Below are 27,272 nucleotides of genomic sequence, written 5' to 3' on the forward strand. Positions count from 1 at the left end.
TTTCCTAACAGTGCCGCTTACTTGTCCATCAGACCAGTTTGTGGTCTAGGGGTGCCTGCATCTCAATCACCTGGGCAGCTCATTGGGCAGAGGATTGTCAGGCTTCACCCCAGACCTGCTGAATCAGAAACTCTAGGGAGGAGACACAAGAGCCTGCAATTTAAGAGGAACACAGATAATTATTACATACACTAAATTTGAGGATATCAGTACTAGGCTATTAGCTTCTGAGGACAGAAATTGTATGTTGTTGATAAACATATCTTCACCAGCTGGCAGACAGCACAAAGAAGTTGGCACAAAGGGCTGTATTCCAGAGTGAGGGTGAGGAGGGGACAATCATAGGTATCGTAATATGATGCTTTTAAATTGTGTGCGTACATGCATATGTGTGTGCAACTGTGTGCATGTGAATGTGTGTATGCAAGTGTATTGTGTGTGCATGCACATGTGTGTAAGTTTATACATGTGTGTGTGCGTTCTCTTAACACCAATTGAATTCTCTTCCGATTTCTTCCTTTCCTTACACAGTGCTCATCAGAAGCAATGATGCCACTTCAAGCCCAAGAGCCACAGCTTGTCGCTCACATGAGAAGAGACACACAGAGTCAGAACCATGGAAGCTGTAGCCAGCATACCCCTTACAGGTTTTCCCACTATCTCTAGGTCAGTCATTAGTGGACTGAACTGCTGGGACTGTTGTTTAAATGGTTCTGTTGCTCCCTGACGCCATGCTGTTGCATTCACATAAACTAAAAGCACACATTACATTTCTCCACTGTAAATACAAATAAATGTTTATTGAATGAATGAAGGAACAACACAGGTGACAGTTCACATTCTGCAATGAAACTTCTATAATAAAAAATAGCTATCACATACATGTGCCAGGTCCTGTTACATACACTTCACATATGATACTCTTTTAAACCTTTTAATTTGAAAAGATTCCCATTTGACAGAAGTGCAGGCAGAAAAAATTGAAGACTCACCCACCATCACAGAGGCAAGGACTTAGTTGGCGCTAAACCCAGGCAGTCAATCCAAGAATCGGGGTGTTCAGCCACCTCCTCTTTGCTTCTTTGATCATGCATTTCAGGAGATTCAGGGGACGAAGAATTTTGCGAATCTTCTCCAGCCCAGACTCTCTTTCATAAGCATACATTGCTGTCCTCCTGAATTGAGTCAAACCAGAAGACCAGGTATAAACATTTCTGAAGATACAAACCCCCTTATATGCTAAGACATGTTTTCTCAAGCATGTTTTGATTCTGTGAGAAATTAGTAGTTGAATGGATTGATATAGCTTTATTTGAAAGCCACACACACACACATGAAAATCACCACTCATATTTAGTTTGCTTCCTCTACATTTAATATTATAATGAATCCAGGTGGGATTTTGATACTATAAGCCATGGAAAATTTTATAGCTAAATAAACACTCAAATTGCAAACTTTACTCTGTAGTCAGGGTTAAGTATGAACATGAAAAGATTTAGTGAATTGTTATTATATCTACCTGTTTCTATTTAGAAATTGTAAAAATTCTAATTAATGCAATATAGAAACTATAACATTAAATAGTGTCATATAATTTTGCAACATACACAAAATTTGAAGGCATTCTACTGGTAATGATGGATAATTTTAATAATTTGTACTTTTTCTAACAAAACTACAGAGTCCACTTTGCTTGTTAAAATACATGGTGATTTACACTAGCCGAAACTATATTTGGCAGCAAGTTATGTTGAAGACAAGACAGGTAGGTAAAAAATATTTTTCTTGATTAGGTAATAGTTGGTTGAAATTTTTTCTAGCTTTTGTGAAACAAAAGTTAGCAACTGAAAGCATATTAGATGATGCATCGATTTTCCACAAACAGAAGACTGTGCAACCTACTTAATTGAAAAACCTTTATGCAGAGCTAGATTTAATCTCTCAATTTGAGAAGCAGTGCCATGAAATAAGATGTCTGCATGCAAGATCTCCAGATTTCCAGTGGAAATACAAAACAAAGTAGAGCTTTGTTCTTGTGAGGATGGCACCTATCCTGGATTCGGTTTTGCTCTGATGTTCTTGCATGGTTTTACCAGTGGCTTCAGGGAAGTGAAACGGCAGTTTCATTCCTTAAGAACAAAGGATTGAAGAATAAAAAAAAAAAAGATAATACATTAAAAGTGTTTTTCTATTTTTCTTTTTATTTACTATCAATTTCCTGATGAATAATTATTACTTCAAATAATGTTTCTTAATGATTTTAATATATATTGTGGCAACTAAATATGACCTGAGTTTATACCTTGTTTTCTTTTTTATTTTTTTTAATAATTTTATTTTTTTAATGGGGCGACATCAATAAATCAGGATACATATATTCAAAGATAACATGTCCAGGTTATCTTGTCGTTCAATTATGTTGCATACCCATCACCCAAAGTCAGATTGTCCTCTGTCACCTTCTATCTAGTTTTCTTTGTGCCCCTAACCTTACCCCTTTCCCTCTCCCTCTCCCACCTCCCCCCGTAACCACCACACTCTTAACAATGTCTCTTAGTCTCACTTTTATGTCCCACCTACGTATGGAATAATGCAGTTCCTGGTTTTTTCTGATTTACTTATTTCACTTCGTATAATGTTATCAAGATCCCACCATTTTGCTATAAATGATCCGATGTCATCATTTCTTATGGCTGAGTAGTATTTCATAGTGTATATGTGCCACATCTTCTTTATGCAGTCATCTATTGATGGGCTTTTTGGTTGTTTCCATGTCCTGGCCAATGTGAACAATGCTGCAATGAACATGGGGCTGCATGTGTCTTTAAGTATCAATGTTTCTGAGTTTTGGGGTATATACCTAGTAGAGGGATTGCTGGGTCATAAGGTAGTTCTATTTTCAGTTTTTTGAGGAACCACCATACGTTCTTCCATAATGGTTGTACTACTTTATATTCCCACCAACAGTGGATGAGGGTTCCTTTTTCTCCACAGCCTCTCCAACATTTGCTATTACCTGTCTTGTTAATAATAGCTAATCTAACAGGTGTGAGGTGGTATCTCATTGCAGTTTTGATTTGCATTTCTCTAATAACTAAAGTAGATGAGCATCTTTTCATATATCTGTTGGCCATTTGTATTTCTTCCTGGGAGAAGTGTCTGTTCATGTCCTCTTCCCATTTTTTTATTGGATTGTTTGTTTGTTTGTTGTTGAGTTTTATGAGTTCTTTGTATATTTTGGATATTAGGCCCTTATCTGAGCTGTTGTTTGAAAATGTCATTTCCCATTTAGTTGGCTGTCTGTTTATTTTGTTATCAGTTTCTCTTGCTGAGCAAAAACTTCTTAGTCTGATGTAGTCCCATTCATTAATTTTTGCCTTCACTTCTCTTGCCATTGGAGTCAAATTCATAAAATGCTCTTTAAAACCCAGGTCCATGAGTTTATTACCTAAGTCTTCTTCTATGTACTTAATTGTGTCTGTTCTTATGTTTAGATCTTTCATCCATTTTGAGTTAATTTTAGTACGTTGGGACAAACTGTAGTCCAGTTTCGTTCTTTTGCATGTGGCTTTCCAGTTTTCCCAGCACCATTTATTGAAGAGGCTTTCTTTTCTCCATTGTGTGTTGTTGGCCCCTTTATCAAAAATTATCTGACTATATATATGTGGTTTTATTTCTGGTTTTTCTATTCTGTTCCATTGGTCTGAGTGTCTATTTTTCTGCCAATACCATGCTGTTTTGATTGTCGTGGCCCTATAATATAGTTTGAAGTTAGGTATTGTAATGCCCTCAGTTTCATTCTTTTTCTTTAGGATTGCTTTGACTGTTTGGGGTTTTTTATAGGTCCATATAAATCTGATTATTTTTTGCTCTATTTCTTTAAAAAATGTCATGGGAATTTTGATGGGAATTGCATTAAATTTGTATATTGCTTTGGATAATATGGCCATCTTGATTATATTTATTCTTCCTAACCAAGAACAGGGAATATTCTTCCATCTCATTATATCTTTTTCAATTTCCCTTAACAATGGTTTATAGTTATTATTATATAAATCCTTTACATTCTTTGTTATGTTTATTCCTAAGGATTTTGTTTTGTTTTGTTTTTTTGCAATCGTGAAGGGGATTATTCTTTTGAGTTCGTCCTCAAATGTTTCATTGTAGGCATATAGAAAGGCTATTGACGTCTGTATGTTAATTTTGTATCCTATGACCTTACTGTATTGGCTTATTGTTTCAAGTAGTCTTTTTGTGGATTCTTTGGGGTTTTCGATGTATAGGATGATATCATCTGCAAAAAGTGATACCTTTACTTCTTCTTTTCTGATATGGATGCCTTTTATTTCTTTGTCTTGTCTGATTGCTCTGGCCAGAACCTCTAGTACCCCATTAAATAAGAGTGGAGAGAGTGGACAACCCTGTCTTGTTCCTGATTTAAGGGGGAAAGCCTTCAATTTTTTGCCCTTTAATATGATGTTAGCTGATGGTTTCTCATATATGGCCTTTATCATGTTGAGATATTTTCCTTCTATACCTATTTTGTTGAGAGTCTTAAACATAAAATTGTGTTGTATTTTATCGAATGACTTTTCTGCATCTATTGATAAGATCATGTGGTTTTCATTCTTTGTTTTGTTGATATGGTATATTACGTTAACTCTTTTACGTATGTTGAACCATCCTTGAGATTCTGGGATGAATCTCACTTGATCATGCTGTATTATTTTTTTAATATGTTGTTGTATTCGAATTGCTAGGATTTTGTTTAGTATTTTAGCATCTGTATTCATTAGAGATATTGGTCTGTAGTTTTCTTTTTTTGTGCCATCCTTGCCAGGTTTTGGTATGAGGGTTATGTTGGCCTCATAAAATGTGTTTGGAAGTATTGCTTCTTCTTCAATTTTTTGGAAGACTTTCAGTGGAATAGGAACCAAGTCTTCTTTGAATGTTTGATAAAATTCACTGGTATAGCCGTCTGGGCCTGGACATTTATTTTTGGGGAGGTTATTAATGGTTTTTTCTATTTCTTCTCTAGTAATAGTTCTGTTTAAGCATTCTGCTTCTCCTTGATTCAGTCTAGGAAGGTTGTATTGTTCTAGGAATTTATCCATTTCTTCTAGGTTGTTGAATTTAGTGGCATAAAGTTTTTCATAGTATTCTACAATAATTCTTTGCATATCTACGATGTCAATGGTGATTTCTCCTCTTTCATTTTGGATTTTGTTTATATGAGTCCTTTCTCTTTTTTCCTTGGTAAATCTTGCCAAGGGTTTGTCAATTTTGTTGATCTTTTCAAAGAACCAGCTCCTTGTTCTATTAATTTTTTCTATAGTTTTTCTGTTCTCTATTTCATTTATTACTACTCTGATTTTTATTATCTCTTTTCTTCGGCTAGTTTTGGGTTGTCTTTGTTCTTCTTTTTCTAGTTCCTTAAGGTGTGACGTTAAGTGGTTCACTTGGGCTCTCTCTTGTTTATTCATATATGCCTGAAGTGATATGAATTTCCCTCTTATCACTGCTTTTGCTTCATCCCATAGATTCTGATATGTCGTATTGTCATTTTCATTTGTCTGTATATATCATTGATCTCTGCACTTATTTCTTCTTTGACCCATTTATTTTTTAAAAGTATGTTGTTTAGTTTACACATTTTTGTGGGATTTTTTTCCTCTCTTTTGAAGTTGAATTCTAGTTTCAAGGCTTTGTGATGAGAAAATATGCTTGGTAAAACTTCAATTTTTCTGAATTTGCTGATGTTGTTTTTGTTGTTCAACATATGGCCAATTCTTGAGAATGATCCATGTATACTGGAGAAAAATATATACTCAGTCACTTTGAGATAAAATGTCCTGTAGATGTCTATCATATCCAGGTGCTCTAGTGTTTTGTTTAAGGCCACTATATCTTTGTTGATTCTCTGTTTGGATGACTGATCTAGAGCCGTCAGCTGTGTATTGAGGTCTCCAAGTATGATTGTATTTTTGTCAGTTTTTGTTTTAAGGTCAATAAGTAGCTGTCTTATATATTTTGGTGCTCCTTGGTTTGGTGCATATATATTAAGGATTGTTATGTCTTCTTGATTCAGTGTCCCCTTAGCCATTATGAAATGGCCATTTTTGTCTGAGTACTTTTGCTGTCTTATAGTCCGCATTATCAGATATGAGTATTGCTACGCCTGCTTTTTTTGGATGTTATTTGCTTGGAGTATTGTTTTCCAGCCTTTCACTTTGAATTTGTTTTTATCCTTGTTACTTAGATGAGTTTCCTGTAGGCAGCATACAGTTGGATTTTCTTTTTTAATCCATTCTGCTACTCTGTGTCTTTTTATTGGTGAGTTTAATTCATTTACATTTAGTGTAATTATTGACAATTGTTAGTTTCCTATTGCCATTTTATACATTGTTTTCTGTTAGTTTTCTGTCTTGTTTGATCCTACTCTTTCATTTTTCTATCTTTTGTTTTTATTTGGTTTTATTCCGTACATCTTTCCTCTGTTGCTATCTTTTTTAAATAATGTGCTTCTGTAGTGGTTTTTTCAATGGTGATTACCATTAAGTAATGAAAAGGATTTCTACCCTGTTCATTGTAATGCACTATTTTGTGAGTACTTTTGCACTCCATCATCCTTTGCTACTGGTAATCTCCATCCTCTCCCCCCTTTCTTTTTGTTGTTGTCACCATTTAAATTTTGTTTTATTGTGTTCTTCTTGGAGCTTTTACTTGTGTCTTTGTTTTTATTTTTGTTCTTTGTATCTGATTGGAGAACCCCCTTTAGTAATTCCTGAAGTGGGGGTTTTCTGATGATAAATTCCCTCATCTTTTCTGTATCTGTGAATGTTTTTATTTCTCCTTCATATTTGAAGGATAGCTTTGATGGGTATAGTATTCGTGGCTGAAAGTTCCTCTCTTTCAGGACTTTAAATATTGGGGTCCACTCTCTTTTAGTTTGTAGAGTTTCTGTTGAGAAATCAGATGATAATCTAATGGGCCTTCCTTTATATGTTACATTTTTCTTTTCCCTGGTTGCCTTGAGAATTTTTTCTTTGACGTTGGTTTGTGCCAATTTCATTATGATGTGCCTTGGAGTAGGTTTGTTGGGGTTAAGAAAACTCAGAGTTCTGTTTGCTTCTTGAATTTGAGGCTTTAGTTTTTTCCACAGGATTGAGAAATTCTCATCTATTATTTATGAGTATGTTCTCCATTCCATTTTCTCTCTCTTCTCCCTCTGATATACTTATTATTCTTATGTTATTCTTTTTGATGGAGTCAGATAATTCCTGGAGGGCTATCTCATATTTTTTAATTTTTGAGTCTCTTTCTTCTTCTCTTTGTTGTGCCTCAAGTTTCTTGTCTTTTATTTCATTAATCCTACCTTCTATCTGGCCTGTTCTATTAGCTAAGCTTGTTACCTCATTTTTCAGCTAGTGAATTGAGTTTTTCATCTCTGTTTGATTTGTTTTTATAGTTTCAAGTAAAAATCTCCCAAAATGCCACAAACATAAGTTTGAGTCCCAGATAAGATCATTTGTTCGTTATTGAGGTTAGAAAGGAGAAAGGAAGAAACTAATATAGAGGGAAAAAAGAAAGAGAGAGAGAGAAAAAAAAGAGGGAACCACTAAAAGAAGAAAAAAGAAAAAAGGGGAGAGAGAGAGAGAGTTAAGGGTTTTGGAGTGCAACCCTCATAGAGGGAAAGGAAGAGGAAAGAAAAGATAATGGGAGATGTAACACTTATGGGTACTGTAGTTCAAGGAGAGGAGAGAATAAGACCGGCAGAGAGTTAAATGTCCAAATTGGAGGAGGAAAAAAAAATCAAGAATAAAGATTAGAGAACCAAATGAACAAATATAATAAAATGGGATAAGTTATAAAGTCTGCGGATTATTCTTGATTTTGAGAGGTTATCTTCTTGCATTTTCTTTTCTCTCCCTCTTCCTGGTCGGTGACTCTGTACCCTGGGTTCTGCCCATTTGGCATGCTCAGGTAGAGGTTTGCAGTTGATAAGTCTCTATGAAGATGTCATGTATTGTGCTTCAGTCTCGTTGGCAGTCGAGGCTCGTTAGCATTTATAGGCTCCAACAGTGAGAGAGTCCATGTTCCTGGAGCCTCTCTCCTAGTCTTTCCTTCCTCAATTAGTAGCCTGATAATTCAGCTATGGGGTTGCTGCTGCCTCTGCCTGGATAGTAAGAGGCTCAAAGAGCTGGCAACTCCCCATTCTATTCCCACTCAGCACAGGGCTCTGGGTGAGGCTCAGTCAGTCAGAGCTGCTAGCATAATCAGGCGGGGCTTCTGCCCACTCAAAGATCTGGTCCTGCCACTCTGTCCAGCAACACGGGCGGGCACCCACTCCCAGAGCGCTTGGAGGAACCTCTCGCTCACTATCTGTGCGCAGACCAGGATATCAAGTGGGCCGTCTCACACTCTGAGTGAAACCCCTGCACACACAAAAAAGTTCCAGCGTTGGATTTCGCTCTTGCTCCCTCCCTGTGCGTGGCTCTTTCAAGGCACTGGGACAGCCTGGAGATTCTGCTTTTGGCCCACACAAATGCCCCTGACTCTGCCCCTCTGTGGGATAACACGGGCGCCCACTGCCGGGGCACTCGAAGGAATCTCTTGCTCACTATCTGCACGCGCAGACCAGGATATCAGGCCAGCCGCCTCACCATCTGAGTGAAACCCCCGCCCTGCATGGAAAAGTTCCAGCATTGGAATTGGCTCTCGCTCCCTCCCTGTGCGTGGCTTTTTCAGGGTGCTGAGGCGGCCCAGAGATTCCGCTTTCAGCCCACACAAAGGCCCCTGACTCTGCCTCTCTGTGGGGTAACACGAGCTCCCACTGCTGAAGCACTCGGAGGAATCTCTTGCCCACTATTTGCACACGTTGACCAGGAGATCGGGGAAAATGGCTGCCCCACTTGTCTTTCTTTGTCTGGGTTTGGTGCGAGTGTTAGCTTGTATTGACTGGGTTGCCACAGGCACAGTTTTTCCTCAGCTTGGATCTCCGTGCCACAGCCTGGTTCAGCCATTTGTGCTGCGGCCTGGATCTATTCACCCCCTTTGCCCGCCTTAGTTTCTATACTCTCAGTTCCCAGTGAAAGCCGCCCTGTTTAGGTTAGTGAGGAAGGCAGAGCATTTCTTACTCCCTATTTCCTTCGGGGTCTGATTATATATTTAGCCAATTTTTCACTCAACCATACCTTCGGGTGTATTGTGAAACATCTGAAGGCTTCAAGGATAGGTTTTTCTGTTTCTGGTTGAAGATCTTGTTGAGTTTTGGGGGAGATTTATCGGTACCACTTCCTACCGTGCCATTACTCTGACATATACCTTGTTTTCTAGCTTTTTTCTTAAATCACACATATTTTTTCCAGAAAGCAACTTTTAAATATATAGTACCATAAAGAAGATGAGTTTTAAAAGTATATAGAGCCAATCATACATTTCTTATAAATAGCTAACTACTTTTCCCCCTCAAATATGACTTTTTATTTGCATCTTTAAATTTAGTTGGTAATTAAATATTTAGCACATAGTATGTGTTTGAAAAAGGAATGAATGGCAAATAAGACATAGTGCTATAGTCAAAGCTCAGCAATGTAGTTGTGCATAACTGGTGTATACTGCAAACATGATACCCAGGGAAAAACACACCCCTCCCTACACATGCACATTATTGGCTATATGGCATCCATGTTAACATCTTATTTTTGTTTCATAACAAAACAGTCTATAATATGGCTATTTACTGGTTTCTGTATTATATTATCATATGTTTCAAAGTCTTACCTACTTATTTAAAGCAATGCCACAAAAACGACACTTGTTTCACAATCATTTTTATTAAGCCATTGCTCTCTACATATCTATTTGTGTTTTAACTGGCAGTTTTAAAAAAGTAAGCCAAATTTCTTACCAAAGCAATTTAGCCAAATAGTAGGTTAACTATCTAAAATTATAGAATTGTGATATGCCTCGATTATTTTCTCTAAATACTGTTTCCCATATAAAGGAACTAGGCATTCTTGGAGAAATCTCCAATACCAGATCAAATTCCTGCATTTGGAAATGTACAATATAAGCCTGATCATTTTGAGATTATGTCAAAAGGACACAGAGCATTTGAAAAGGGTCCCTTTGCTAAAAGTGAAACACTTTCAGCATTAAAAATCACCAATATTTAAAATAAGTAAATAAAATAAGCCAAAGAAAAAAGTTAAGCACAGATACAAATACAAACAACATAAGTCTAATGTCAAAATAGTGATTCATGTTACAGGTAGTATGCAGTATAGGGGTCATTTTAAGTTGTGGCCACTGTTCTTTACAACAGATTTCTTATTTGGGGCCATAGTTAGAGAGGCTAAGTTCACTGGCTTTCTGCTTCTTAGTAGTTTCTGAAGTAAATGTTCAGGGAAGGGAGAGGTAGTGGTAGATGTGAAGTGAAAGCAATTTTCAGTTTCAATACCTATGATGCTCTCATTGCTGCTATGATAATGAGCAAGATTATCTAGACTTCCTAGAGCTATGAGACCAGCAAAAATGCAGACATTGAATCAATAAAAGCAAAGCATGTTAGAATAAAGGAGAGAGGAAGGGAATTCCAATTTGAATCAAAAATAAATGAGGTTTAAGATTAAATTTGAAAGATGTATAGTCAAGATAATTCAATGAGTGAACATTAGAGATGGAAATGTTGCTAAAACTATACAACTTCTGGAAAAAAAAACATGGTAGAAATTATAAATTTGGGATAAGCAAAGATTTTTTAGAATTTATAAAGTTAATGATAAAAAATAAATATCAAATTCCAAACATATTTTAGAAAAAAATTTAAAACTAGGAGGCTAAATAGCATGTTATTAAATAATGAATGGGTAAACAATGAGATCAAGGAAGAAATAAAAAATTTCCTTGAAACAAATAAAAATGAACATACAACAACCCAAAATTTATGGGGCACAGCAAAAGCAGTCCTGAGAGGAAAGTTCATAGCATTGCATGTATACATTTAAAAGAAAGAAAAAGCACAAATAAACAACCTAACCCTGCACCTAAAGCTAACAGGAAGTATTAGCAAGGAAAAATAAAGATCAAAATGGAAATAAATGACATAGAGGTTAAAAGCAACATAAAAGATTAATGAAACCAAGAGCTGATTCTATGAAAAGGTAAATAAGATTGACAAACTTTTAACCAGACTCATCAAAGAGAGAGAGAGAGAGAACCCAAATAAATAAAATTAGAATGAAAGAGAAAAAGTAACAAATGACATCACAGAAATACAAAGGATTGAAAAAAATAATAATATGAAGATCTACATGCCAAAAAACTGGACAACCACAAAGTAAAAACTATAGGCCAATATCCCTGATGAACATTCTCAACATATATTAGATGTTAAAATTCTCAACAAATATTAGCAAACCAGATCCAGCAACACATTAAAAAGGTCCTACAACATAATCAAGTGGGGTTTATTCCAGAGAGGCAAGACTGGTACAACATTCACAAATCAATAAATATCATTCATCATATAAACAAAATGAAATCTAAAAATTGTGTGATCATATCAACAGATGCAGCAAAAAAAATTTGATAAAATCTAGCACCCATGTATAATCAAAACTCTAATAAAAGTGAGAATCCAGGGAAAGCACCTCAAAATAATAAAGGCCATCTATGACAAACCAACAGCCAACATCATACTCGATGAGCAAAAATTAAAAGCAAACCCCTTAACACCAAAACAAAATGGGGTACCCCTTTTCATCACTCTCATTCAAGATAGTTCTGAAAGTCCTAGCCATAGCAATCAGGCAAGAGGCTTCCAAATTGGAAAGGAAAAAAAACTGTCAGTATTTGCTGATGACATGATACTGTACACAGGAAATACTAAAGTCTCAACCAGAAAACTATTAGACCTGATAAATTAATATTCAGAATTCAGTGACATTTTTAAACACCAACAATAAATTGTCAAGAAGAGAAATTAAGTAACAACTGACATTACAAATGATTGTAAGAAATTACTATGAAGAACTATATGCCAAAAAACTGAACAAACTGGGAAAAATGGATAAATTCCTAGGAACAATCTTCCAAAACTGAATTTAAGAGAATTAGAAAACTTGCACAGACAGATTATAACAAGTAGAATTGAAACAGTTATAAAAAATAAAAAAACTACCAGCAAACAAATGTCTTGGACAGGATGTTTTTACAGGAGAATTTTAACCAAACATTTAAAGAAATTATACCTATACTTCATCTATTCCAAAAAATCAAAAGGACTTCCAAGATCATTTTACAAGGCATGCATTATCCTAATTCCAAAACCAGTTAAAGACACTACAAAGAAAAATAACTAGTCAAAAAAGGAAACAATGGCTTTAAAGGACACATTAAGTCATCTGCATTAAATGATATCTTCAAAGCATTTTATCCTAAAACAGCAGAATATACATTCTTTTCAAGAGTCCATGGAACATTTTTTAGTATAGACCATATGCAAGGGCACAAAACAAGTCTCAATAAATTTAACAATGTTGAGATCATATCAAGCATTTTCTCTGACCAAAATAATATAAAACTAAAAATTAATCAGCAGAAAAAAAAACATAAAGCCCACAGAAACATGGAGGCTAGAGAACACATTACTAAACAATGTATGAGTTAACAATGATATCAAGGAGCAAATCAAAGGCATGCTTTTCAATAAATGATGTTGGGAAATTTGTACAGATATATACAAAAAAAATAAAATTTTACATTTTTACACCATACACAAGAATAAATTCAAAATGTACTGAATACTTAAATATTAAACTCAAAACCATAAAAAATCTTAGAAGAAAACACAGGTAGTAAAATCTTGGCCATTTCTCATAGCAATATTTTTTCTGATACATATTTTTTTTTCTTTTCATTTTTCTGAAGCTGGAAACAGGGAGAGACAGTCAGACAGACTCCCGCATGCGCCTGACCGGGATCCACCCAGCACGCCCACCAGGGGCAACGCTCTGCCCACCAGGGGGCGATGCTCTGCCCATCCTGGGTGTCACCATGTTGCGACCAGAGCCACTCTAGCACCTGAGGCAGAGGCCACAGAGCCATCCCCAGCGCCCGGGCCATCTTTGCTCCAATGGAGCCTTGGCTGCGGGAGGGGAAGAGAGAGACAGAGAGGAAAGCGCGGCGGAGGGGTGGAGAAGCAAATGGGCGCTTCTCCTGTGTGCCCTGGCCGGAATTGAACCCGGGTCCTCTGCACGCTAGGCCGATGCTCTACCGCTGAGCCAACCGGCCAGGGCTCTGATACATATTCTTGAGCAAGGGAAATCAAAGAAAAAGTGGACAAATGAGACTATAATAAACTAAAAATTTTTTGCATTGCAAAGAAAACCATCAACAAAGTTAAAAAGCAGCCCACTGAGTGGGAGAACATATTTGCCAATTCATCTGACATGGGATTAATACACAAAATTTATAAAGAACTTATAAAACTTAACACCAAAAATAAATAAATAAAACAATCTAATTAGAAAATGGGCAAAGGACCTGAATAGACACTTTTCTAAAGAGGACATACAGAAGCCCAACAGACATAAAAAAATATGCTCAGTGTTACTAATCAAAAGAAAAATTCAAATTAAATTTCAATGAGATATCACTTCACACTTCTCAGAATGGCTGTCATCAATACATCAACAAACAACAGTTTTGGGGAGAATGTGGACAAAGGTGAATCCTTGAGCACTATTGGTGAAAATTCAAATTGTGGAACAGCCACCATGATAAGTAATATGCAGTTACTTTATAAAATTCAAAATAAAACTACATTTTCAAGAGAGATCCCACCCTGGTAATATAGCCTAAGTATCACAAAACACTCATTTAAAAGAATATATGGATTTGGGGACCTTTAGATGGCAATGGAGTAGGCAGTCGCACAGACTCCCAGCTCACACCACCAAACTGGATTACAAATGAATTTAGGAACCATCAGAATGAAAAACCAACTCTGGACTACAAGAACAGCTCTCAAAAACCAAGGAGCAAAGAAGAAGCCACACCAAGCCTGGTAGGGAGCACTGAGGAGCAGTGAGTCTCCCCTGCTTACAGGAAGAGAGGGATGTGAGACTCAAAGAAAAGAGCAGAAAATATTGCTCACAGCCACTTGCCTGGGGACCTGGGAATGAGGTGTGTTGAAAAAGCCAGCTTATCTTCCAAAAAGAAAGGGAAGAGAGAGAGACAGATGATGAGGGGTAGAGGAATGCATGGGACATACTGAGAAGCTGACTCATCCAGTGCTGGAGGCAGCCATAGCTGGGGGAGGGGTTGATCCTTACACATAACAAGAGACTAAAGTGTTTCTTGGTCACACATTTCCAGATATCTCTCCAGCTCCAATCAGCACAACAAGACACAGCTGAAAACAAGAAGTGGGGAGGAGGGGCACCATGGAAATCTGAGATACACCTCCCCTTACTGAAGCTGAGAAAACACCATGTCCCAGAGAAAGTAAGTGGCAGATCAGGCTTTCGGAATCTCAGGTTACACCCACCTCATTCCTGTATACAATTTCAAATAAGCCCCCTTCTGAGATCAGTAAACAAGACTACCAGAGTTTAAAAAAAACTGAGAAGTAAACAAACAAATCAAGATTTCAAAGAGGCACAAATCTGAAAGTAGATTACAAATAACAGCTGAAACCAACCCAGGAAGACCTAGAAATAACAAAACTGAAAACTGGAGGCAAACAACACCAAACCTACACTCAACAAGCTCTACAAACAATACACCCAAACACACAGACATAATGAGAAGACAGAGAAGTGCAATCCAAATGAAACCACAAGAGAAACCTCCAGGAAATTAACTGAGTGATATGGAAATAACCAAACTTCCGGATGCAGAGTTTAAAATAATGATTGTTAGGATGCTTAGGGATCTTAGAACAACAATACATGGTCATTACAAACACCTAAATAAAGAAATAACAAGTATAAAAAAGGACATTGAAATATTAAAAAAGAATCAGTCAGAGATGACAAATACAATATCAGAAATGAAGAACACAATGGAGGGAATTAAAACAGAATGAAAGAAGCTGAGGATCGAATCAGCAAGTTGGAGAACAAGTTGAATGAAGGCATGAAAGCAGAGCAGAAAAAAGAAAAGAGACAAAAAGTCTGAAGAGTCGAGTCCCACTCAAGGTAGAAAAGGGTTGAGTTTTGCAGGCAGGTCTGGTGCAGTGGGCAAGAGCCTGAACTGTGAAGCAGAACTACATGGGTTCAAGTCCTGCTGGTGCCGCCTGAGAACACACCTGCCTGCCATAGAGGTGCATGGCACGCATGCCCACCATTCTTGTTCTGCAGAGCTAAAAGTCTGAAGAAACTCTAAGAGAGCTCTGTGGCACATTAAAAGAAATAACATCCGCATCATAGGGAAGAAGAAAAAGAACAAGGGATAGAGACTTTCTTCAACCATATAATAGCTGAAAACTTCCCTAAATTACTTCAGAAATATCTCTCACAAGTTCAAGAAGCACAGAGAGCTCCATTAAAGAGAAACCCAAAGAAATCTACACCAAGACAATCATAATTAAAATACCAAAGCTAAGTGATAAAGAGAAAATATTAAAAACTGCTAGAGAAAAAAAGGCTATCACCTACAAAGGAGCCCCCATAAGGATGACATCCAACTTTTCAATGGAAACACTTGAAGCCAGAAGGGAATGGCAAGAAATATTCAAAGTAATGCAGAACAAAAACCTAAAACCAAGACTTCTTTATCCACCAAGGTTATCATTTAAAATTGAATGAGAAATAAAAAGCTTCCCAGACCAAAAAAAAAAAAAAAAAAAAAAACTCAAGGAATTTATTATAACCAAATCAATGCTGCAGGAAATGTTAAGGGGCCTGTTGTATACAGATCAGAGTGGGAAAAGAATATAGCAAAAGAGCCCTGGCCTGTTGGTTCAGTGATAGAGCGTCAGTCTGGCGTGCAGAAGTCCCAGGTTCGATTCCCGGCCAGGGCACACAGGAGAAGTGCCCATCTGCTTCTCCACCCCTCCCGCTCTCCTTCCTCTCTGTCTCTCTCTTCCCCTCCCGCAGCCGAGGCTCCACTGGAGCAAAGATGGCCCGGGCACTGGGGATGGCTCCTCAGCCTCTGCCCCAGGCGCTAGAGTGCCTCTGGTCACAACAGAGTGATGCCCCGGAGGGGCAGAGCATCGCCCCCTGGTGGGTAGAGCATCGCCCCCTGGTGGGCGTGCCAGGTGGATCCTGGTCGGGTGCATGCTGGAGTCTGTCTGACTGTCTCTCCCCGTTTCTGGCTTCAGAAAAATACAGGAAAAAAAAGAATATAGCAAAAAAGGAATACAGCTTTAAAGAATAAAATGATAATAAACAACCAAATATCAATAATAACCTTAAATGTAAATGGATTAAATGATACAATCAAAAGAAAAAAGATAGCTGCATGGATAAGAAAACAGGACCCGTACATATGCTGTCTACAAGAGACACACCTTAAAACAAAAGATGTACATACACTGAAGGTAAAAGGATGAAAAAAAATATTTCATGCAAATGGAAATGAAAAAAAAGCTGGGGTAGCAATACTTATATCAGACAAAATGGACTTTAAAACAAAGGCTATAGTAAGAGATAAAGAAGGCCACTACATAATGATAAAGGGAACAATCCAACAGGAAGATATAACCATTATAAATATCTATGCATCTAATATAGGAGCACCTAAATATATAAAGCAGACTTTAATGGATATAAAGGATGAGATCAACAGCAATAATATAATAGTAGAAGATTTCAATACCCCATTAACATCACTAGATAGATCCTCAAGAACGAAAATTAATCAAGAAATAACAGACTTAAAGGACACACTAGATTAACTGATTTAATAAATATCTTCAGAACCTTTTGACCAAAAGCAGCACAATATACATTCTTTTCAAGTGCTCATTATACATTCTCTAGAATAGACTACATGTTAGGGCACAAAAGTGGTCTCAACAAATTTAAGAAGATTAAAATCATATCAAGCATTTTCTCTGATCACAACGGCATGAAACTAAAAATCAACCACAACAGAAAACCTCAAAAATTCTCAAACACATGGAAACTAAATAGCAGGTTGTTAAATAACGAATGGATTAACAATGAGATCGAAAAAATAATAAAACAATTCCTAGAAATGAATGATAATGATCATAAAACAACTCAAAATTAATGGGACACATCAAAAGCAGTACTGATAGGGAAGTACATAGCACTACAGGCATACTTTAAGAAGCTAGAAAAAGCTCAAATAAACAACTTAACCCTGCATCTAAAAGACCTAGAAAAAGAACAGCAAGTAAAACCTAGATGTAATAAAAGGAAGGAAATAATAAGGATCACAGCAGAAATAAATGAAATAGAGGCTAAAGAAACAATACAGAGGATCAATGATACCAGAAGCTGGTTCTTCGTAAAGGTAAACAAGATTGATGAACCTTTAACTAGACTCACCAAGAAAAAAAGAGAGAAAACTCAAATAAATAAAATTAGAAATGAGAGTGAAGAGTTAACAACTGACACAACAGAAATACAAAATATTGTATGAAAATACTATGAAGAATACTGTATGCCAAAAAACTAGACAACCTAGATGAAATGCACAAATTCCTTAAAACATACAATCTTCCAAAATCAATCTGGAAGAATCAGAAAACCTAAACAGACCAAATAAGATCAAAACAGTTATCAAAAAACTCCCAACAAAAAAAAAGTTCTGGGACTGATGGCTTCACAAGTGATTCTACCAAATATTCAAAGAGGAACTAACTCCTATCCTTCTCAAGCTATTTCAAAAAAATCATGAGGAAGGAAGACTTCCAAGCTCCTTTTATGAGGTGAGCATAATTCTGATTCCAAAATCAGGCAAAGACAACACAAAGAAAGAAAATTATAGGCCAATATCCCTGATGAATATAGATGCTAAAATCCTCAACAAAATATTATCAAACCAAATTTAACAATATATGAAAAAAATCATACACCTTGATCAAGTGGGTTTTGTTCTGGGAGGCAAGGCTGGTACAATATTTATAAATCAATCAATGTGACTCATAACATAAACAAAAGGAAGGAGAAAAACCTCATGATAATTTCAATAGATGCAGAAAAAGCATTTGATAAAAATCCAGTACTCATTCATAATCAAAACTCTCAGCAAGGTGGGAATACAGGGAACATACCTCAACATGATAAAGGCCATCTATGACAAACTCAAAGCCAACATTATACTCAACAAGCAAAATTTAAAAGCAATTCCCTCAAGATCAGGAACAAGGCAGGGGTGCCCTCTTTCACCACTCTTATTCAACATAGTCCTGGAGGTCCTAGCCACAGCAATCAGACAAAAAGAAAAAATAAGAGGCATTCAAATTGAAAAAGAAAAAGCAAAACTGTCATTATTTGCAGATGGTACAATATTGTATATAGAAAACCCTAAAGTCACAGTGAAAAAACTACTGGACCTGATAAATAAATTTTGTAAAGTGGCAGGATATAAAATTAATACTCAGAAATCAGAGGCATTTTTATATACCAACAATGAACTGTCAGAAAGAGAAATTAAGGAAACAATCCCCTTCACTATTAGAACCAAAAAAATAAAGAACCTAGGAATAAATTTAACCAAGGAGATTAAAGCCTTGTACTCAAAAAATTTGAAAACATTGATAAAAGAAACCAAGTAACATACAAACAAGTGGAAGCATATACCGTGCTCATGGTTAGGACGAATAAACATTATTAAACTGTCTATATTACCCAAAGTAATTTATAAATTCAATGCAATATCAATTAAAATATCAATGACCTACTTCAAAGATATAGAATACATATTCCAAAAATTTATATGTAACCAAAAAAGAACACAAATAGCCTCAGCATTCTTGAAAAGGAAGAATAAAGTGGGAGGTATCACAATTCCCAATATCAGGTTATACTAAATGGCCATTGTACTCAAAACAGCCTGGTACTGGCATAAGAACAAGCATATAGATCAATGAAACAGAACAGTGAACCCAAAGATAAAGCCACAGCTCTACGGATGACTGATATTTGACAAAGGAGATAAGAGCATACAATGGAGTAGAGATAGCCTCTTTAATAAATGGTGTTGGGAAAATTAGACATCTACCTGCAAAAAAATGAAACTAGACCACCAACTTACACCATTCACAAAAATAAACTCAAAATGGATAAAAGACTTAAATGTAAGCCATGAAACCATAAGCATCTTAGAAGAAAAAAGGCAGTAAGCTCTCCAACATTTCTCACAGCAATATATTTGCTGATTTATCTCCACATTTAAGTGAAATAAAAGCAGGATAAACAAATGGGACTATGTCAAACTAAAAAGCTTTTGCACAGCTAAAGACAATAAGAACAGAATAAAAAGACAAACTACACAATGGGAGAACATATTCGACAATACGTCTGATAAGGGGTTAATAACCAAAATTTATAAAAAAAACTTGTAAAACTCAACACCAGGAAGACAAACAATCCAATCAAAAATGGGCTAAAGAAATGAATAGACAATTCTCCAAAGAGGACATACAGATGGCCAATAGGCGTACGAAAAAATGCTCAACATCACTAATCATTAGAGAAATGCAAATTAAAACCACAATGAGATATCACCTCACACCAGTCAGAATGGTGCTCATCAACAAACAACACAGAATAAGTGCTGGTGAGGATTTGGAGAAAAGGGAACCCTCCTGCACTGCTGGTGGGAATGCAGACTGGTGCAGCCACTGTGGAAAAACAGTATGGAGATTCCTCAAAAAATTAAATATCAAACTGCCTTTTGACCCAACTATCCCATTTTTAGGAATATACCCTAAGAACACCATCGAACTATTCCAAAAGGAGAAATGCACCCCCATGTTTATGGCAGCATTGTTCACAATAGCAAAGATATGGAAAAAGCCCAAGTGTCTGTTAGTAGTCGAGTGGATTAAAAAGCTTTGGTACATATATACTATGGACTTCTACTCAGCCATAAGAAATGATGACATTGGATCATTTATAATAACATGGATGGACCTTAATAACATTATACTGAGTGTAAGAAGTAAATCAGAAAACACTAAGAACTATGAATCCATACATAGATGGGACATAAAAAGTGAGACTCAGAGAAATGGACAAGAATGTGATGGTAACGGGGTGGGGGGTCAGGGGGGAGAAAGGAGAGAGAGTGTGTGGGGAGAGGAGAGGGACAAAGAAAACCAGATAGAAGGTGACAGAAGACAATTTGACTTTGGGTGAGGGGTATGCAACATAATCAAATGTCAAAATAATCTGGAGATGTTTTCTCGGAACATATGTACCCTGATTTATCAATGTCACTGCATTAAAATTAATAAATTAAAATTTAAATGTAAAAAAAATATATCTGCACCCCTGAGCTCATAGCAGCATTATTTACTGTAGCCAAGATATGGAAGCAGCTCAAGTGTTCATAAGTAAATGAGTGGATTATAAAGCTGTGGTACATTTATGCAACTGAGTTCTATGTAGCTGTAAAAAAATAAAATCTTAACTTTTGCAACAGTATGAATGAACATGAAGAGCATTATGCTAAGTAAAATAAGCCAGTCAAAAAAAGACAGCTACCTTATGATTTCACTTATATATGAAATCCAATCAGCAAAAAAATCAAAAAATGAACAAACAAAATAGAGATAGACTTATACATGAAGACAGGCTGACAGCAGTTGGGGAAGGGCTGGATGAGGGAGGAGGAGAGATTGAGCAAAAAAGGATTTAAAACTCATGGAAAAGGACAACAGTGTGGTGATTCCAGGAGGGTGGGGAGTAGAGGAGGGAAAAGGGATACAAATAGTGATAAATGAAGATTTGACTGGAGAGGGTGTAAACACACAATACAGTTTACAGAAATGTGTGTAGAATTGGGCACCTATAACCTGTATAATTATGTTAATCAGTGTCACCTTAGTAAAATCAATAAAAAAAAAGAAGTAAAAATTGGTAGGTAGTTACAGAATAGGCACAGGCATGTGAAGTACAGCATAAGGAATATAGCTAATAATATTGTAATATCTGGGTATAATGATAATTGGGTACTGAAAACATCAAGGGAAACACTTTGTAAAGTATATAATTGTCTGACTACTATGCTGTCCACCTGAAACTAATACAAAACAATATTGAATGTAAACTGTAATTAAAATTTTTAAAATTTTTTAAATGTTGTGAAAAGATAACAGCTTAAAAAAACATTTCATAGAAGATACCCACTAGTCAATAAGTTAAGAAAAGGTGTCCAATATAATTTCTTATCAAGTAAATTAAAATTTAGAGAGTAATGGCAGAGTAGGAAGCGATACCGATAAATCTCCCCCAAACCTCAACAAGATCTTCAACCAGAAACAGAAAAACCTATCCTTGGAGCCTCCAGATGTTTCGCAATGCACCCAAAGGTATGATCGAGCGAAAAATTGGCTAAATATATAACCAAACCACGAAGGAAATAGGGAGTAAGAAATGCTCCGCCTTCCTCACTAACCTAAACAGGGCGATTTTCACTGGAAACTGAGAATATAGAAACTAAGGCAGGTAAAGGGGGTGAATAGATCCAGGCCGCGGCACAAACGGCCGAACCAGGCTGTGGCGCGGAGATCCAAGCCAAGGAAAAACTGTTCCTGTGACAACCCGGGCAATACAGCTAACACTCGCGCCAAACCCAAACAAAGAAAGACAAGCGGGGCGGCCATTTTACCTGATCCCCTGGTGGGCGCGCGCAGATAGTGGGCGAAAGATTCCTTCCAAAGCCCCCGGAGGGTGTGCCCGTGTTACTCCACAGAGAGGCAGAGTCAGAGGCCTTGGTGTGGGCCGAAAGCCTCCGGACTGCCCCAGCACCCGGGGAGAGCCGCACACGGGGAGGAAGCGAGAGCTAATTCCAACACTGGAACTTTTCAGTGCGGGCGGGAGGTTTCACTCAGAGGGCGAGACTCCGGCCTCACATCCTGGTCTGCGCGCACGGAGAGTGGGAAGGAGACTCCTCCCAGCACCTCCGGAGTGGGAGCCCGTGTTGTCCCACGGAGGGGCAGAGTCGGGGGCCTTTGTGTGGGCCGAGGGCAGAGTCATGGGCCGCCCCAGCGCCTTGAAAGAGCGGCACACGGGGACGAGCGAGAGCCAATTCCAACATTGGAACTTTTCAGTGCGGGCGGGGGGTTTCACTCAGAGGGCGAGACTTCCGGTCTAACATCCTGGTCTGCGCGCGCAGACCCGCCCGTGTTACCGGACAGAGTGACAGAGCCAGAGGTCTTTGAGTAGGCAAAATCCCCGGCTGATTATGCTAGCAGATCTGACTGACTGAGCCTTACCCAGAGCCCTGTGCTGAATGGAAATAAGAGTGGGGAGTTGCCCGCTCTTTGAGCCTCTTACTATCCAGGCAGAGACAGCAGCAACCCCATAGCTGGATTCTCAGGCTGCTGGTTGAGGAAGGAAAGACTAGGAGAGAGGCTCCTGGAACACGGACTCTCTCACTGTCGGAGCCTATAAACGCTAATGAGCCTTGACTGCCAACGAGACTGAAGCACAATACATGACATCGCCATAGAGACTTATCAACTGCAAAACTCTACCTGAGCGTGCCAAAGGGGCAGAACCCGGGGTACAGGGTCGCCGACCAGGAAGAGGGAGAGAAAAGAAAAAGCAAGAAGATAACCTCTCAAAATCAGAATAATCCGCAAACTTTATAACCTATCCCATTTTATTATATTTGTTCGTTTGTTTCTCTTATCTTCATCCTTGATTTTTTTTTCTTTTTTCTTTTTTTTCCTCCTCCAATTTGGTCGTTGAACTCCCTACCGGTCTTACTCTCTCCTCTCCTTGAACTACACTACCCATAAGTGTTACATCTCCCATTATCTTTTCTTCCTCTTCCTTTCTCTCTATGAGGGTTGCACTCCAAAACTCTTAACTCTCTCTCTCTCTCTCTCCTCTTTTTTCTTTTTTCTTCTTTTAGTGGTTCCCTCTTTTTTCTCTCTCTCTCTCTTCATTTCTCCCTCTATATTAGTTTCTTCCTTTTCCTTTACATCTCCTCTCATTCAAACCTCAATAACAAACAAATTATTTTATCTGGGATTCAAACTTATGTTTGTGGCATTTTGGGGAGTTTTTACTTCACCTTTTTAACTCACTACCAGTGCTCCCATCCCTGGCTCTCCATTTTACCAAGCTCTTGTTCCACTAAATATAATAGTAATTTTTTAATTTGTCCCCCCATTTTCCTGTTTCCCTCTTACTCCTCTCATCATAAATCTTAGTCAACCAACACCTAAACGCAAATCATTTTATTCTTGATCCAAATTTTTTCATTATTTGCTTTTTGTGGGTCCATAGCCCCACCCCTTTTTTAATTTATTTTTTTCTTGCCCCTTTATTACTTTTCCCCAATTCAGGCCCTCCATTACAGGCATTGTTTGTTCTATTAAATACAATATAATTCACAGTTCACCACAAGATTTTCTCAAGAAGAGGAGAGAGGAGAGGAGAGAAAAAAAGGAGGGGGGGAATAATTTCCTTTTTTAAAATTTTTATTTTATTTTATTTTTCTTTATTTCATTATTAATTTTTTTAAAAAACAACAACTTTTTTCAATTTTTTATTTTTTTAACTTTTTATTTTTTATTAAATCTCATTAATACTATCAACAAAACCACCCTCAGATGCCATTAAGGAAGAGAAAATCGAATATCATGGATACAAAAGAAAGAGAGGTAACACAGATAGAAGAGGAAAAATCTATGGGGGAAAAATTTAATATATTGGAAACCTTGGAATTAAATGACAGAGAATTCAAGATAGAAATCCTAAAAATACTCAGAGATATACAAGAAAACACAGAAAGGCAATTTAGGGAGCTCAGAAAACAACTCAATGAACACAAAGAATATATGTCCAAGGAAATTGAAACTATAAAAACAAATCAAACAGAGATGAAAAACTCAATTCACGAGCTGAAAAACGAGGTAACAAGCTTGGCTAATAGAACAGGCCAGATAGAAGAGAGGATTAGTGAAATAGAAGACAAGCAACTTGAGGAACAACAGAGAGAGGAAGAAAGAGACTCAAAAATTAAAAAAATGAGATAGCCCTACAAGAATTATCTGACTCCATCAGAAAGAATAACATAAGAATAATAGGTATATCAGAGGGAGAAGAGAGAGAAAATGGAATGGAGAACTAACTGAAACAAATAATAGATGAGAACTTCCCAAGCCTGTGGAAAGAACTAAAGCCTCAAATTTATGAAGCAAACAGAACTCCGAGTTTTCTTAACCCCAACAAACCTACTCCAAGGCACATCGTAATGAAATTGGCACAAACCAATGGCAAAGAAAAAATTCTCAAGGCAGCCAGGGAAAAGAAGAATACAACATATAAAGGAAGGCCCATTAGATTATCATCAGATTTCTCAGCAGAAACTCTACAAGCTAGAAGAGAGTGGACCCCAATATTTAAAGTCCTGAAAGAGAGGAACTTTCAGCCACGAATACTATACCCATCAAAGCTATCCTTCAAATATGAAGGAGAAATAAAAACATTCACAGATACAGAAAAGATGAGGGAATTTATCATCAGAAAACCCCCACTCCAGGAATTACTAAAGGGGGTTCTCCAATCAGATACAAAGAACAAAAAAAAAAAAAAATAAAGCCACAAGTAAAAGCTCCAAGAAGAACACAATAAAACCAAATTTAAACTGTGACAACAACAAAAAGAAAGGGGGGAGAGGATGGAGATTAACAGTAGCAAAGGATGATGGAGTACAAAAGTACTCAGAAAATAGTGCACTACAATGAACAGGGTAGGAACCCTTTTCATTACCTAAAGGTAACCACCATTGAAAAAACCACCACAGAAGCACATGAGATAAAAAAGATAGCAACAGTGGAAAGATGTATGGAATACAACCAAATAAAAACAAAAGATAAAAAAACAAAAGAGAAGGATCAAACAAGACACAAAACTAACAGAAAGCAATCTATAAAATGGCAATAGGGAACTCACAAGTGTCAATAATTACACTAAATGTAAACGGATTAAACTCACCAATAAAAAGACACAGAGTAGCAGAATGGATTAAAAAAGAAAATCCAACTGTATGCTGCCTACAGGAAACTCATCTATGTAACAAGGATAAAAACAAACTCAAAGTGAAAGGCTGGAAAACAATACTCCAAGCAAATAACATCCAAAAAAAAGCAGGCGTAGCAATACTCATATCTGATAATGCTGACTACAAGACAGAAAAAGTACTCAGAGACAAAAATGGTCATTTCATAATGGCTAAGGGGACACTGAATCAAGAAGACATAACAATTCTTAATATATATGCACCAAACCAAGGAGCACCAAAATATATAAGACAGCTACTTATTGACATTAAAACAAAAACTGACAAAAATACAATCATACTTGGAGACCTCAATACACCGCTGACGGCTCTAGATCGGTAATCCAAACAGAGAATCAACAAAGATATAGTAACCTTAAACAAAATATTAGAGCACCTGGATATGATAGACATCTACAGGACATTTCATCCCAATGTGACTGAGTATACATTTTTCTCCAGTGTACATGGATCATTCTCAAGAATTGACCATATGTTGGGCCACAAAAACAACATCAGCAAATTCAGAAAAATCGAAGTTGTACAAAGCATATTTTCTGATCATAAAGCCTTGAAACTAGAATTTAACTGCAAAAAGGAGGAAAAAAATCACACAAAAATGTGGAAACTAAACAACATACTTTTCAAAAATGAATGGGTCAGAGAAGAAATAAGTGCAGAGATCAAAAGATATATACAGACTAATGAAAATGACAATACGACATCTCAGAATCTATGGGATGCAGCAAAAGCAGTGATAAGAGTGAAGTTCATATCACTTCAGGCATATATGAACAAACAAGAGACAGTCCAAGTGAACCACTTAACTTCACTCCTTAAGGAACTAGAAAAAGAAGAACAAAAACAACCCAAAACTAGCCGAAGAAAGGAGATAATAAAAATCAGAGCAGAAATAAATGAAATAGAGAACAGTAAAACTATAGAAAAAATTAATAGAACAAAGAGCTGGTTCTTTGAAAAGATCAATAAAATTGACAAACCCTTGGCAAGACTTACCAAGGAAAAAAGAGAAAGGACTCATATAAACAAAATTCAAAATGAAAGAGGAGAAATCACCACGGACACCGTAGATATACAAAGAATTATTGTAGAATACTATGAAAAACTTTATGCCACAAAATTCAACAATCTAGAAGAAATGGATAAATTCCTAGAACAACACAACCTTCCTAGACTGAGTCAAGAAGAAGCAGAAAGCCTAAACAGACCTATTAGTAGAGAAGAAATAGAAAAAACCATTAAAAACCTCCCCAAAAATAAAAGTCCAGGACCTGACGGCTATACCAGCAAATTTTATCAAACATTCAAAGACGACTTGGTTCCTATTCTACTGAAAGTCTTCCAAAAAATTGAAGAAGAAGCAGTACTTACAAACACATTTTATGAGGCCAACATAACCCTCATACCAAAACCAGGCAAGGATGGCACAAAAAAAGAAAACTACAGACCAATATCTTTAATGAATACAGATGCTAAAATACTAAACAAAATACTAGCAAATCGAATACAACAACATATTAAAAAAATAATACATCACGATCAAGTGGGATTCATCCCAGAATCTCAAGGATGGTTCAACATACGTAAAACGGTTAACGTAATACACCATATCAACAAAACAAAGAACAAAAACCACATGATCTTATCAATAGACGCAGAAAAGGCTTTTGATAAAATACAACACAATTTTATTTTTAAGACTCTCAACAAAATGGGTATAGAAGGAAAATATCTCAACATGATAAAGGCCATATATGATAAACCATCAGCTAACATCATATTAAATGGCACTAAACTGAAGGCTTTCCCCCTTAAATCAGGAACAAGACAGGGTTGTCCACTCTCTCCACTCTTATTTAATGTGGTACTAGAGGTTCTAGCCAGAGCAATCAGACAAGACAAAGAAATAAAAGGCATCCATATCAGAAAAGAAGAAGTAAAGGTATCACTTTTTGCAGATGATATGATCCTATACATCGAAAACCCCAAAGAATCCACAAAAAGACTACTAGAAACAATAAGCCAAT

The sequence above is a fragment of the Saccopteryx leptura genome, chromosome 6, assembly GCF_036850995.1.
Source record: "Saccopteryx leptura isolate mSacLep1 chromosome 6, mSacLep1_pri_phased_curated, whole genome shotgun sequence".
NCBI lineage: Eukaryota > Metazoa > Chordata > Mammalia > Chiroptera > Emballonuridae > Saccopteryx > Saccopteryx leptura.